The sequence below is a fragment of the Bubalus kerabau genome, chromosome 12 (genome assembly GCF_029407905.1).
Source record: "Bubalus kerabau isolate K-KA32 ecotype Philippines breed swamp buffalo chromosome 12, PCC_UOA_SB_1v2, whole genome shotgun sequence".
NCBI classification, from domain to species: domain Eukaryota; kingdom Metazoa; phylum Chordata; class Mammalia; order Artiodactyla; family Bovidae; genus Bubalus; species Bubalus kerabau.
In genome coordinates this window covers 48,552,664-48,566,143 of record NC_073635.1, presented here as the reverse complement: position 1 = coordinate 48,566,143, position 13,480 = coordinate 48,552,664, and the positions used below count along the sequence as shown (strand labels likewise).

Below are 13,480 nucleotides of genomic sequence, written 5' to 3'. Positions count from 1 at the left end.
TTTTGTCCTTTATCGTGCCCATCTCTGCATGAAATGTTCCCTCGGTATCTCTAATTTTCTTGAAGAGATCTCTAGTCTTTCCCATTCTGTTGTTTTCCTCTATTTTTTGCATTGATCGCTGAGGAAGGCTTTCTTATCTCTCCTTGCTATTCTTTGGAACTCTGCATTCAGATGCTTATATCTTTCCTTTTCTCCTTTGCTTTTCACTTCTCTTCTTTTCACAGCTATTTGTAAGGCCTCTTCAGACAGCCATTTTGCTTTTTTGCATTTCTTTTCTATGAGGATGGTCTTGATCCCTGTCTCCTGTACGATGTCATGAACCTCCATCCACAGTTCATCAGGCACTCTATCTATCAGATCTAGTCCCTTAAATCTATTTTTCACTTGCACTGTATACTCATAAGGGATTTGATTTAGGTCATACCTGAATGGTCTAGTGGCTTTCCCTACTTTCTTCAATTTAAATCTGAATTTGGCAATAAGGAGTTTGTGATCTGAGCCACAGTCAGCTCCCAGTCTTGTTTTTGCTGACTGTATATAGCGTCTCCATCTTTGGCTGCAAAGAATATAATCAATCTGATTTCGGTGTTGACCATCCGGTGATATCCATGTGTAGAGTCTTGTCTTTTGTTGTTGGAAGAGGGTGTTTGCTATAACCAGTGTGTTCTCTTGGCAAAACTCTATTAGCCTTTGCCCTGCTTCACTCCGTACTCCAAGGCCAAATTTGCCTGTTACTCCAGGTGTTTCTTGACTTCCTACTTTTGCATTCCAGTCCCCTATAATGAAAAGGACATCTTTTTTGGGTGTTAGTTCTAAAAGGTCTTATAGGTCTTCATAGAACCACTCAACTTCAGCTTCTTTAGCATTACGGGTTGGGGCATAGGCTTGGATTACCGTGATATTGAATGGTTTGCCTTGGAAACGAACAGAGATCATTCTGTCATTTTTGAGATTGCATCCAAGAACTGCATTTTGGACTCTTTTGTTGACCATAATGGCTACTCCATTTCTTCTAAGGGATTCCTGCCCACAGTAGTAGATATAATGATCATCTGAGTTAATTTCACCCATTCCAGTCCATTTTAGTTCGCTGATTCCTAGAATGTTAATGTTCACTCTTGCCATCTCCTCTTTGACCACTTCCAATTTGCTTTGATTCATGGACCTAACATTCCAGGTTCCTATGAAATATTGCTCTTTACAGCATCAGACCTTGCTTCTATCACCAGTTTGGAAAACTCAGCAGTGGCCACAGGACTGGAAAAGGGCAGTTTTCATTCCAATCCCAAAGAAAGGCAATGCCAAAGAACGCTCAAACTACCACACAATTGTACTCATCTCACACGCTAGTAAAGTGATGCTCAAAATTCTCCAAGCCAGGCTTCAGCAATACGTGACTGTGAACTTCCTGATGTTCAAGCTGGTTTTAGAAAAGGTAGAGGAACCAGACATCAAATTGCCAACATCCACTAGATCATCAAAAGAGCAAGACAGTTCCAGAAAAAAACACCTATTTCTTCTTTATTGACTATGCAAAGCCTTTGACTGTGTGGATCACAATAAATTGTGGAAAATTCTGAAAGAGATGGGAATACCAGACCACCTGATCTGCCTCTTGAGAAACCCATATGCAGGTCAGGAAGCAACGGTTAGAACTGGACATAGAACAACAGACTGGTTCCAAATAGGAAAAGGAGTACATCAAGGTTGTATATTGTCACCCTGCTTATTTAACTTATATGCAGAGTGCATCATGAGAGACGCTGGGCTGGAAGAAGCACAAGCTGGAATCAAGATTGCTGGGAGAAATATCAATAACCTCAGATATGCAGTTAACACCACCCTTATGGCAGAAAGTGAAGAGGAACTCAAAAGCCTCTTGATGAAAGTGAAAGTGGAGAGTGAAAAAGTTGGCTTAAAGCTCAACATTCAGAAAACGAAGATCATGGCATCTGGTCCCATCACTTCATGGGAAATAGATGGGAAACAGTGGAAACAGTGTCAGACTTTATTTTGGGGGGCTCCAAAATCACTGCAGATGGTGATTGCAGCCATGAAATTAAAAGACACTTACTCCTTGGAAGGAAAGTTATGACCAACCTAGACAGCATATTAAAAAGCAGAGACATTTCTTTGCCAACAAAGGTCCATGCAGTCAAGGCTATGGTTTTTCCTGTGGTCATGTATGGATGTGAGATTTGGACTGTGAAGAAAGCTGAGCACCGAAGAATTGATGCTTTTGAACTGTGGTGTTGGAGAAGACTCTTGAGAGTTCCTTGAACTGCAAGGAGATCCAACCAGTCCATTCTAAAGGAGATCGTTCCTGGGTGTTCATTGGAAGGACTGATGCTGAAGCTGAAACTCCAGTACTTTGGCCACCTCATGCGAAGAGTTGACTCATTGGGAAAGACTCTGATGCTGGGAGGGATTGGGGGCAGGAGGAGAAGGGGACAACAGAGGATGAGATGGCTGGATGGTATCACCAACTCAATGGACATAAGTTTGGGTAAACTCTGGGAGTTGGTGATGGACAGGGAGGCTTGGTGTGCTGCAACTCATGGTGTCGCAAAGAGTCAGACACAATCGAGTGGCTGAACTGAACAGCCTTGCCCATCAGAGAAAAAACAAGCAAACAAACAAAAACTCAGCACAAATTTCACCCTATACAGCTGATATTTCAGCAGAAACTCTGCAGGCCAGAAGGGAATGGCAGGATATATTTAAAGTACACAAATGGAAAAACCTACAACCAAAATTGCTGTACCCAACAAGGATCCCATTCAAAATTGATGGAGAAATAAAAAGCTTTTAAGACAAGAAAAAGTTAAGAGAATTCAGTACCACCAAACCAGCTTTACAACAAATGTTCAGTTCAGTTCAGTCACTCAGTCATGTCCAACTCTTTGCGACCCATGAAATGCAGCACGCCAGGCCTCCCTGTCCATCACCATCTCCCAGAGTTCATTCAAACTCACGTCCATCAAGTCAGTGATGCCATCCAGCCATCTCATCCTCTGTCATCCCCTTTTCTTCCTGCCCCCAGTACCTCCCAGCATCAGAGTCTTTTCCAATGAGTCAACTCTTCACATGAAGTGGTCAAAGTACTGGATTTTGGCTTTAGCATCATTCCTTCCAAAGAACACCCAGGGCTGATCTCCTTTAGAATGGACTGGTTGGATCTCCTTGCAGTCCAAGAGACTCTCAAGAGTCTTCTCCAACACCACAGTTCAAAAGCATCATTGTTAAAGGGACCTATATAGTCAAGAGTTAGAACAGAAGAAAGAAAATCTACAAAATCAACCCCAAACAATTAAGAAAATGGCAATAGGAATATATATATCAATAATTACTTTAAATGTAAATAGATTAAATGATCCCACCAAAAGACACAGACTGACTGAATGGATACAAGAACAAGACCCATATATATGCTCTTTACAAGAAATCCCTTCAGACATAAAGACACATATAGACTGAAGGTGAGAGGATGAAAAAATATATTCCATGCAAATGGAAGCAATATAAAGCTGGAGTAGCAATCCTCATATCAGATGAAATAAATCTTAAAATAAAGAAGATTACAAGAGATAAGGAAGGACAGTACATAATGATCAAGGGATCAATCCAAGAGGAAGACATGACAATTGTAAATATCTATGCACCCAACATAGGAGCACCTCAATACATAAGACAAACACTAACAGACATAAAAGGAGAAATTGACATAACACAATAATAGTAGGAGACTTTAACACCCCACTCACACCAATGGACAGATCATCTAAACAGAAAAGTAATAAGGAAGTACAAGTCTTAAACGATACATTAGGTGTATGGATCTCATTGATATCTTCAGGACATTCCATCCAAATGCAGAAGAATACACCTTCTTCTCAAGTGCACATGGAACATTCTCCAGGATAGACCACATCTTGGGTCACAAATCAAACCTCAGTAAATTTAAGAAAATTGAAACTGTATCAAGCATCTTCTCTGACAACAATGCTATGAGACTAGATATCAATTATAAGAAAAAAAAGTATAAGAAACACAAACACATGGATATTAAACAACATGTTTCTAAATAACCAACAGGTGATTGAAGAAATCAAAAGGAAAATCAAAAAATTTTTAGAAACAAATGATAAAACACACAACTCAAAATCTATGGGATGAAGCAAAAGCAGTTCTAAAAGGCGAGTTTATAGCAATACAATCCTAATTCAAGAAACAAGAAAAACATTGAGTAGACAACCTAACTTTACACCTAAAACAACTGGATAAAGAATTAAAAAAAAAAAAAAAACAAATTAGTAGAAGAAAAGAAATCATAAAGAGCTGAGCAGAAATAAAAGAAAAAGAAATGAAACAGTAATAAAGATTAATAAAACTAATAGCCAGTTCTTTGAGAAGATAAACAAAATTGACAAACCTTTAGCCAGACTCATCAAGAAAAAAAGAGAGAAGAATCAAATCAACAAAATTAGAAATGAAAAAGAAGGTTTCAACAGGCAATGCAGAAACACAAAGGATTATAAGAGACTATTGTGAACAACTATATGGCAATAAAATAGATAACCTAGAAGAAATGGACAGATTCTTAGAAAAGTTCAGTCTCCCAAGACTGAACTAGGAAGAAACACAAATTATGAACAACCCAATGCAAGCCCTGAAATTGAAGCTGTGATCAAAAATCTCCCAAAAAACAAAAGCCCAGGACCAGATGGCTTCACAGAAAAATTCCATCAAACATTTAGAGAAAAGCTAATGCCTATCCTTCTAAACTCTTTCAAAAAATTGCAGAGGAAGAAACACTTCCAAATCCATTCTACGATGCCACCATCACCCTGATACCAAAACCAGATAAAGACAACACAAAAAAAGAAAACTACAGGCAAGTATCATAGATGAACATAGATGCAAAAATCCTCAACAAAATTTTAGCAAACAGAATTCAGCAACACATCAAAAAGCTCATACACCATGATCAAGTTGGGTTTATTCTAAGGATTTAAGGATTCCTCAATATATGCAAATCAAACAATGTGATATACCATATTAACAAATTGAAAGATAAAAACCATATGATAATCCCAATAGATGCAGAAAAAGCTTTTCACAAAATTCAGCACCCATTTATGATGAAATGTCTTCAAAAACTGGGCACAGAAGGAACCTACCTCAACATACTAAAGGCCATATATGATAAGCCTACAGCAAACATTATTTTCAATGGTGAAAAACTGAAAGCATTCCCCCTAAGATCAGGAATAAGATAAGGGTGTCCACTTGCACCACTGTTATTCAACATAGTTCTGGAAGTCCTAGCTGCAGAAATCAGAGAAGAAAAAGAAATAAAAGGAATCCAGATTGGAAAAGTAGAAATAAAGCTCTCACTGCTTGCAGATGACATCATACTGTACATAGAAAACCCTAAAGATAGTATCAGAAAATTACTAGAGCTAATCAGTGAATTTAGCAACGTTGCAGGATACAAATGGCAACCCACTCCAGTGTTCTTGCCTGGAGAATCCCAGGGACAGGGGAGCCTGCTGAGCTGCCATCTACGGGGTCACACAGAGTCAGACACGACTGAAGTGACTTAGCAGCAGCAGCAGCATACAAAATCAATACACAGAAATCACTTGCATTTCTATATACTAACAATGAAAAATCAGAAAGAGAAATTAAGGAATCAATCCCACTCACCATTGCAACAAAAACAATTAAATATCTAGGAATAAACTTACCTAAGGAGACAAAAGAACTGTACACAGAAAATTATAAGACACTAATGAAAGAAATCAAAGATGACATAAACAGATGAAGAGATATTCCATGTTCCTGGGTAGAAAGAATCAATATTGTGAAAATAACTATACTACTAGATGCAATCTACAGATTTTAATGTGATCCCTATCAAATTACCAATGGCATTTTTCACAGAACTAGAATAAAAAATTTCACAATTCATATGGAAACACAAAAGACCCTGAATGCCAAAGCAGTTTTGATAAAGAAGGATGGAGCTGGAAGAATCAACCTTCCTGATTTCAGATTGTACTACAAAGCTACAGTCATCAAGACAGTATGGTACTGGCACAAAAACAGAAATATAGACCAATGGAACAAGATAGAAAGCCCAGAAATAAACCCATGCACCTAAGGGTACCTTATTTTTGACAAAGGAGGCAAGAATATACAATGGGGCAAAGAAAGCGTCTTCAATAGATGGTGCTGGGAAAACTGGACAGCTACATGTAAAAGAATGAAATTAGAACACCTCCTAACACCATACATAAAGATAAACTTAAAATGGATTAAAGACCTAAATATAAGACCGGAAACTATAAAACTCTTAGAGGAAAACATAGACAGAACACTCAATGACATAAATCAAAGCAAGATCCTCTATGACCCACCTCCTAGAGTAATGGAAATAAAAACAAAAGTAAACAAGTGGGACCTGATTAAACTTAAAAGCTTTTACACAGCAAAAGAAACTGTAAGTAAGGTGAAAAGACACACCTCAGAATAGGAGAAAATAACAGCAAATGGAACAGCTGACAAAGGATTAATTTTCAAAATATACAAGCAGCTCATACAACTCAATGCCAGAAAAACAAACAACCCAATCAAAGTGTTGGAAAAAGATCTAAACAGACATTTCTCCAAAGAGGATATGCAGATAGCTAACAAACACATGTAAAGATGCTCAACATTGCTCATTATTAGAGAAATGCAAATCAAAACTACAATGAGGTATCACCTCACACTGGTCAGAATGGCCCTCATCAAAAAGTCTACAAACAATAAATGCTGGAGAGGGTGTAGAGAAAAGGGAACAGTCTTGTGCCGTTGGTGGGAATGTAAATTGATACAGCCACTATGGAAGACAGTATTGAGATTTGTTAAAAAACTAGAAATAAAACCACCATGTGACCCAGCAATCCCACTCCTAGGCATATACCTTGAGAAAACCAAAATTGAAAGAGACACAAGTATCCCACTGTTCATTGCAGCACTATTTACAATAGCTAGAACATGGAAGCAACCTAGATGTCCATCAACAGATGAATGGATAAAGAATTCGTGGTACATTTACACAATGGAATATTATTCAGCAATAAAAAAGAACACATTTGAGTCAGTTCTAATGAGGTGAATGAACCTAGAACTTATTACACAGAGTGAAGTGAGTCAGAAAGAGAAAGATAAATACCGTATTCTAACACATATATACAGAATCTAGAAAAACGGTACTGAAGAATTTATTTACAGGGTAACAGTGGAGAAACACACATAGGGAATAGAATTATGGACATGGGGAGAAGGGAGGAGTGGGTGACATGCATGGAAAGAGTAACATGGAAACTTACATTACCATATGTAAACTAGATAGCCAACGGGAGTTTGCTGTATGGCTCAGGAAACTCAAACAGGGGCTATGTATCACCCTAGAGGGGTGGGATGGGGAGGGAGATGGGAGGGAGGTTCAAAAAGCAGGAGATATATGTATACCTATGGCTGATTCATGTTGAGGTTTGACAGAAAGCAGTAAAATTCTGTAAAACAATTATCCTTCAATAGAAAATAAATTAAGTAAAAAAAAATACCATAGGAGAGGGAAAGTATCTTTTTAATGTCAAGTTGTATGGGACATTCAACTGTTTACTGAAGACTTTTTTTTTAAGACCTATTACTTTTTCCCACCATTTCATTATCCCAGGTTTCTATCACAGACATTTTAAAACATACACATAAAAGTCAAAGATATCAACCCCCACATAGTCATGACCTAGTTATCAACATTTTGCTAGTCTTGATAATATCTGCTTGCTTAAAGTAAATCCCCAAAATAAAGTCATTCTTCAAGGGTAAAAAAGGAAAAAAAAAGAAAAGAATTACAGATTTCTGGATAACTATAAAATGCTGTGTCCTCAAAAATACTGAGTTATGATATGACTGAAAAGATTTTACTAATATATAGATAAAATATCATCTTGCATTGGAAACAGATTTTTAACATGCCCTGTAAATCCAAAACATAGCTGAGAGCACCTTAAAGGTCAGATGAAAAGAAAACAGAAAATCATATAAGGATTAGGCCTAATAATGTAATGGTTCATCCTGATATTTCCTGGTAAAGGAAATGAATGAGTCAAAAGAATAGGAATTTCTGGTTGGTGAGAGATCAGAGCTGAATGTGATCCAACCAGTAAAAACAGAAAAGAAAACATTGAGAAAGATCAAGTACAATAGATTCTGACATCAGAGCAGGTCTTTGAGAAAGCCTTGAGCCACAATGTGATGAAGAGAAGACAAAAAAGGAAGAAGGAAGAAAGAATAAGCAGAGTTCTTCCTGGTGATTCAAGTCATGACTAGCACATACCTCAAGATTCCAAATCCTACTGAACCCTCTGGAATGGCTGAAGGGAGGAAATTCTCCTTCATCCACAAACCAACAAATCCAGAGGATTTCCACTGGGTATGTGACAGCTCAACTCTCATCACGGACAAAGACTTGACATGATTCCTGTAGGCATTCCATCCAAACTCTTAGCCCTAGAAGACTGGACAGAAAAACTCTTCTCCTTTCTCTGAATGGCCAACCATCTGTCACCTTCATATTGTGTCCATCTGTGTTCACTCTTGCTGATAACATCATTGAATACCAATTTTGTAAGTGTCAATGGAAGGTGTTCAGATCAACTCTCAGTTCCATGTCAGCTCATGGTCAGTTCAATGGAAGGTGTCCTCCTTTTCTCTTCACCACTGCATCAGGTTCAGGGTGTAATATACTGTACATACCTAGTAAATACTGAGAGACATCTTCTTAAACCTTCAAAATATTTTAATAATTATTTTCTCCTACTTAAGATAAAAAAACTAAAGATACTTGTTTGCCAATTATATCTCAATAGAAAAAAAAAAACAAAAACAAGGGACTTCCCTGGTGGTCTGATAGCTAAAAATCCACCTTCTAATGCAGGGGATGTGGGTTTAATTCCTGGTCAGAGAACTAGGATTCCACATGCTGTGGGGTAACTAAACCCTCACACAATAACTGAGCCCTCACACCACGACTGGAGAGGAGCCTGCACGCCACAACTAAGACCCGATGCAGAACTCAATAAATTAAGAAAAAGCTGCCCTCCTGTAGCTTACGTTCTAGTGAGGGGAGACAGCAATAAAATAATATACATAAGTATGAAAAAATATTTGTTTGCTCTGGGTTATACTCAGAGATTTCCATTCATCCTGTTTACCTTTCTGGGCCTCTATTCCTCATCTATATTATAAGGAAATATGATCTTTATTGTATTGGGTGGAGAGATGCTTTGGGAAAAAAAGCCTTGCCTTCAGCATAATCAAAATGGATATCTGCCTCTGTTTTTGAAGATCCAGAACCACGTTAACAGCAATATTAAGCAACTCAACCCTGAAGACATAGGTGAGATTGAGAAGACTGAACAACTGAAGAAAGAACTTTTCTCATTTATGAAGTATTCTGGTTTATGTGAGAATGTCCCAGGGAGTTTTAAAGGTGATCTTTTGTGCTGAAACTTTTTCAACCTAAAACTGCTACATAGGGCAAAACAAATGGTAGCCTTCGTTTGAAGACGTGAGTTCTTTTTGAACCAAATTGATGTGAAGCATATGATCCTTTTGGAAAAACAAACAAAAAAAGGGGGTGGGGGAGATTGTTTCTGATTTAAAACAAACAAACAAATTTACCTTTCACCCCTAGCGTTCTGGGACTGCCTCCTCCAAAACTTGCAATGGAATTTGCCCCAAGACATATTTCTTCAGCTCCCTAGTTTCCGTCAGAAGCGAGGACAAGGGAGGTCTGGGTGTGCAATACACCAGAGAAACTGAATCTTAAAGAACAAGGATCCAACCCAGTTCTGCCCCTTTGCTTCCCAATTCTTTCCTCCTGCTTTCTTCCTCTTCTCTATGAACCAGCATTTTTTTACATCTGGTTCTCTCTAGTCTTAGGGCTTCCCTGGTGGTTCAGACAGTAAAGAATCCACCTGCAATGCAGAAGACCTGGGTTGTATACCTGAGTCGGGAAGATTCCCTAGAGGAAATGCCTACTCACTCCAGTATTCTTGCCTGGAGAATTCCATGGGCAGAGGAGCCTGGCAGGCTATAGTCCTTGGGGTCACAAGAGTCAGACACTAAGTGACTAAAACACACACACACAGTCCAACCTTGCTCCTTCATATTCTTTGATTTATAGCTTCAATAGCAGCCTGAAACAGGCCATAGAAAGGTTTACTGAAAGAGAAATGGATTCCCTTAGATGTTCAAGAAAGAAAGGTTCTTTTCTGCGCCCTACAGGCCAGGCAAAGGATCCACCTGGGAAAGAAACACTCTACATACGACCAGATCCCTTTATAGAGTCCCTTAAGAAGACTGTCCTATTCAGTCCCTATTTAGTTGTCAGTGTCCATGAGCATTTCCAAAGGTCTGTCCTTAAAGAGGCTGGAAATTTCCCCCAAATCTTTCCCCTGACCCCTGCTGTGGGCAGGTTGTCTGTGGACAGAAGAAATAGAGAGGGTGGATTAAAACTCAGGCCAGCCTACATAATCTCCAGAAGCCCAGCTGTGACTCAAACTCTGGATAGAAGAAAGGTGAAGCTTCCCTTGGGTGAAATGCTTGCTTTGTCTGTACACACGGTTGTCACCTTAACTTCCATCGTCAAACCATCTACTACAGGCCCATTGGTGTTTAATCAAGAGTTAGGCACTAAGGATTAACTAGAAATATCCCAAGTCAGAATTCCTTAGCAGTCCAGTGGTTAGAACCCCACACTTCCATTACAGGGGACAGGGGTTCAATCTCTGGTCAGGGAACTAAGATCCCACAGGCAGTGCAGTCTAGCCAAAACAAATAAATAAACAATTCCCAGTTAGCTTTGTGACTTACACATTCATGAGATCTGAGTCTTGAAATGACAGGACTGTAAGTGATACCAAAAATCATACCGTTTTTTAAATCATTCAAGTGATCACTATACATTACTAAACTGCCACTCTATTGAACTGCAGTGAAACCAGTCCCAGAGCCCATTAGTTGATCCCAATGGACATCTATTAGCTTCTTTTTTTTTTTTTTTTAATTTTATTTTATTTTTAAACTTTACATAACTGTATTAGTTTTGCCAAATATCAAAATGAATCCGCCACAGGTATACATGTGTTCCCCATCCTGAACCCTCCTCCCTCCTCCCTCCCCACTCCCCATCTATTAGCTTCTTAAAACAGAAAGAAAGAAAGAAAGTGAAGTCGCTCAGTTGTGTCCGGACTCTTTGCGACCCCATGGACTGTAGCCTATCAGGTTCTTCCATCCATGGGATTTTCCAGGCAAGAATACTGGAGTGGGTTGCCATTTTCTTCTCCAAGAAGACTCTATTGAAACAGAAACAGGAACATTGTTAATTACAGAGTTTGTTTATGCAAGCTGAGGTCTTTGGATTTGACCTGCTGATTCTAATTCCTTCTCTGCCATCTCTACTGACAAGCTGTAAAAAGTAGACCTCCACTGTTGTTGCTTAGTCACTAAGTAGTGTCCAACTCTTTGCAACTCCATGGACTGTAGCCCACCAGGCTCCTCTGTCCATGGGATTTCCTGGGCAAGAATACTAGAGTGGATTGCCATTCCTTCTCCAGGGGATCTTCCTAAACCAGGGATAGAACCCAAGTCTCCTGCATTCAAGTGGATTCTTCGTGGCTGAGCCACCAGAGAAGCTCTGGGCTGATACTTGGGAACATTTTATTATCTATCTCAGGCATGAATATATATTTAGAGTTTTTATTTTGTGAACATCTAATAAAATAATATGTAAAGACACAGGAACGTCAGCACAACAGATAAGTTTGTTTCTCAGATATACTAGATGTTCTATAAATATGATCATTTCCTTTCAAAATGAAACACAATAATTGCCTCTAAAGAATATCATTTTTTTTCAATGTCAATCTGCTGTGCAGCATCACCCCATCTAGTAAGACTTTATGTCTAACAGGCGAGAGTTTTAAGGTTGGCTGCCATAATGAAACAAAAAACCAGAACTACTAAAGACTCCAAAGAGCCTTCTTCTAAAACTGATCATGTTATGAGTTTAATTATTTTTGTTGTACCTTTAAACTAAAGAACTATAAGAAGGTTTTGCTTTGCTTTTGGCAATTTGCATAGCATTTTGATGTATGGTCTTCTGTTCCTTTTAATAAAATCATGCTACTCCATTTAAAAATATGTGCCATAAAATAAATGTTTCACCATGTTTTTGTTTTCTAAAATCTTTAAAGGTTTTACTCCATGATCTCCATTATTCATACCCTTGGAATAAATTACTCCAATCAGACCACATAGGGAGAAAAGTTCGCTCCTGATTACAAAAGGAATAGGTCCAAGAGGTAAAGTATTAATCAATGTTATTATACTTCTTAACAATTCCATTTTCCTTGTTAAAATGCATACTCCCATCAGGCCAAGTGAAAACAGGATTTCCATCAGTCACTCACTTCTGTACTCTTTGGTTTCTGCTGAAATCTAGGGTCCCCAGTGGTTAATATGAATGGCTAACCTTACACCCATCTCCAATGTCCCCTTGATAGCTTTATCTAGCTATTATAATTTGTCATTGTCAAGCCATTAGGCCTTTGGCTTTGGTCTTATTTTTCCTACAGGTATCAAAAATTCAAAACCACAATTTATAAATACAAGATGACAGAATCCCATTTACACTGTTTCTAAAATGCCAAAAGGTAACTTTATTGAAAATATCACAAACTTCTCTCCAAACTAGTTGCACAAGTTCCAGGGTGGTCTGAAGAGTTGATTCAGAAAATAAATGCCACCACAGCAACTTAAAATTCTTAAGGCCAAACATCCAGATGTGTCAATAATCTGCGTAAATTAGAAACAGATGTAAGCCCTTGTTGAAAAATAAATATAATAGAATTATTTCCTTTTGCCTCCTTATGCTTTCACACACTTGAATTTATTCCTTCCACATTTTTTTTGAGTAGGTTCAGATTTAAAAGCAAAATTCATTTCTATTCTTCACACGGGGGTGTAATGATGTATTAAGTTCTCTAGAAAAAGAAAATAACATCAATTTGGTACCTTGTTTCATGCCCAGTGGAGCTAATCCAAGCACAGAGGCTCTCTGGATTTAGATGGTGATCCACACTCCAAATCTTCTAGGATATATTCTGGATTCCTATAGACAGGAAGAGTAATTGCCATCGTGAAACCTACTCTTTGTTCACTTAAGGTTACCCTAGTTAGAAGACAAAATAAACATTTCGAACATTGTAGAATTATATTACCAACAGCTTCTATTTACCGTCATTCGATGTAATTAGAGAATTGTTAGAGTTAAGAAAAGATTTTTGTTGTTTTAACATTTTTTTTAAGGAATGAACTTGCTGCTTAGGTCCCATCAGTATAAGCTGGGTGGGGGTGAGGG

At 38.2% G+C, this 13,480-nt stretch overlaps 1 pseudogene; it reads right to left on the bottom strand.

Moving 5' to 3' along the window:
* Positions 1-432: 432 nt before the first annotated feature.
* LOC129624235 (craniofacial development protein 2-like) overlaps positions 433-13,480 on the bottom strand; it is a 70,944-nt pseudogene continuing 57,896 nt past the window's right edge.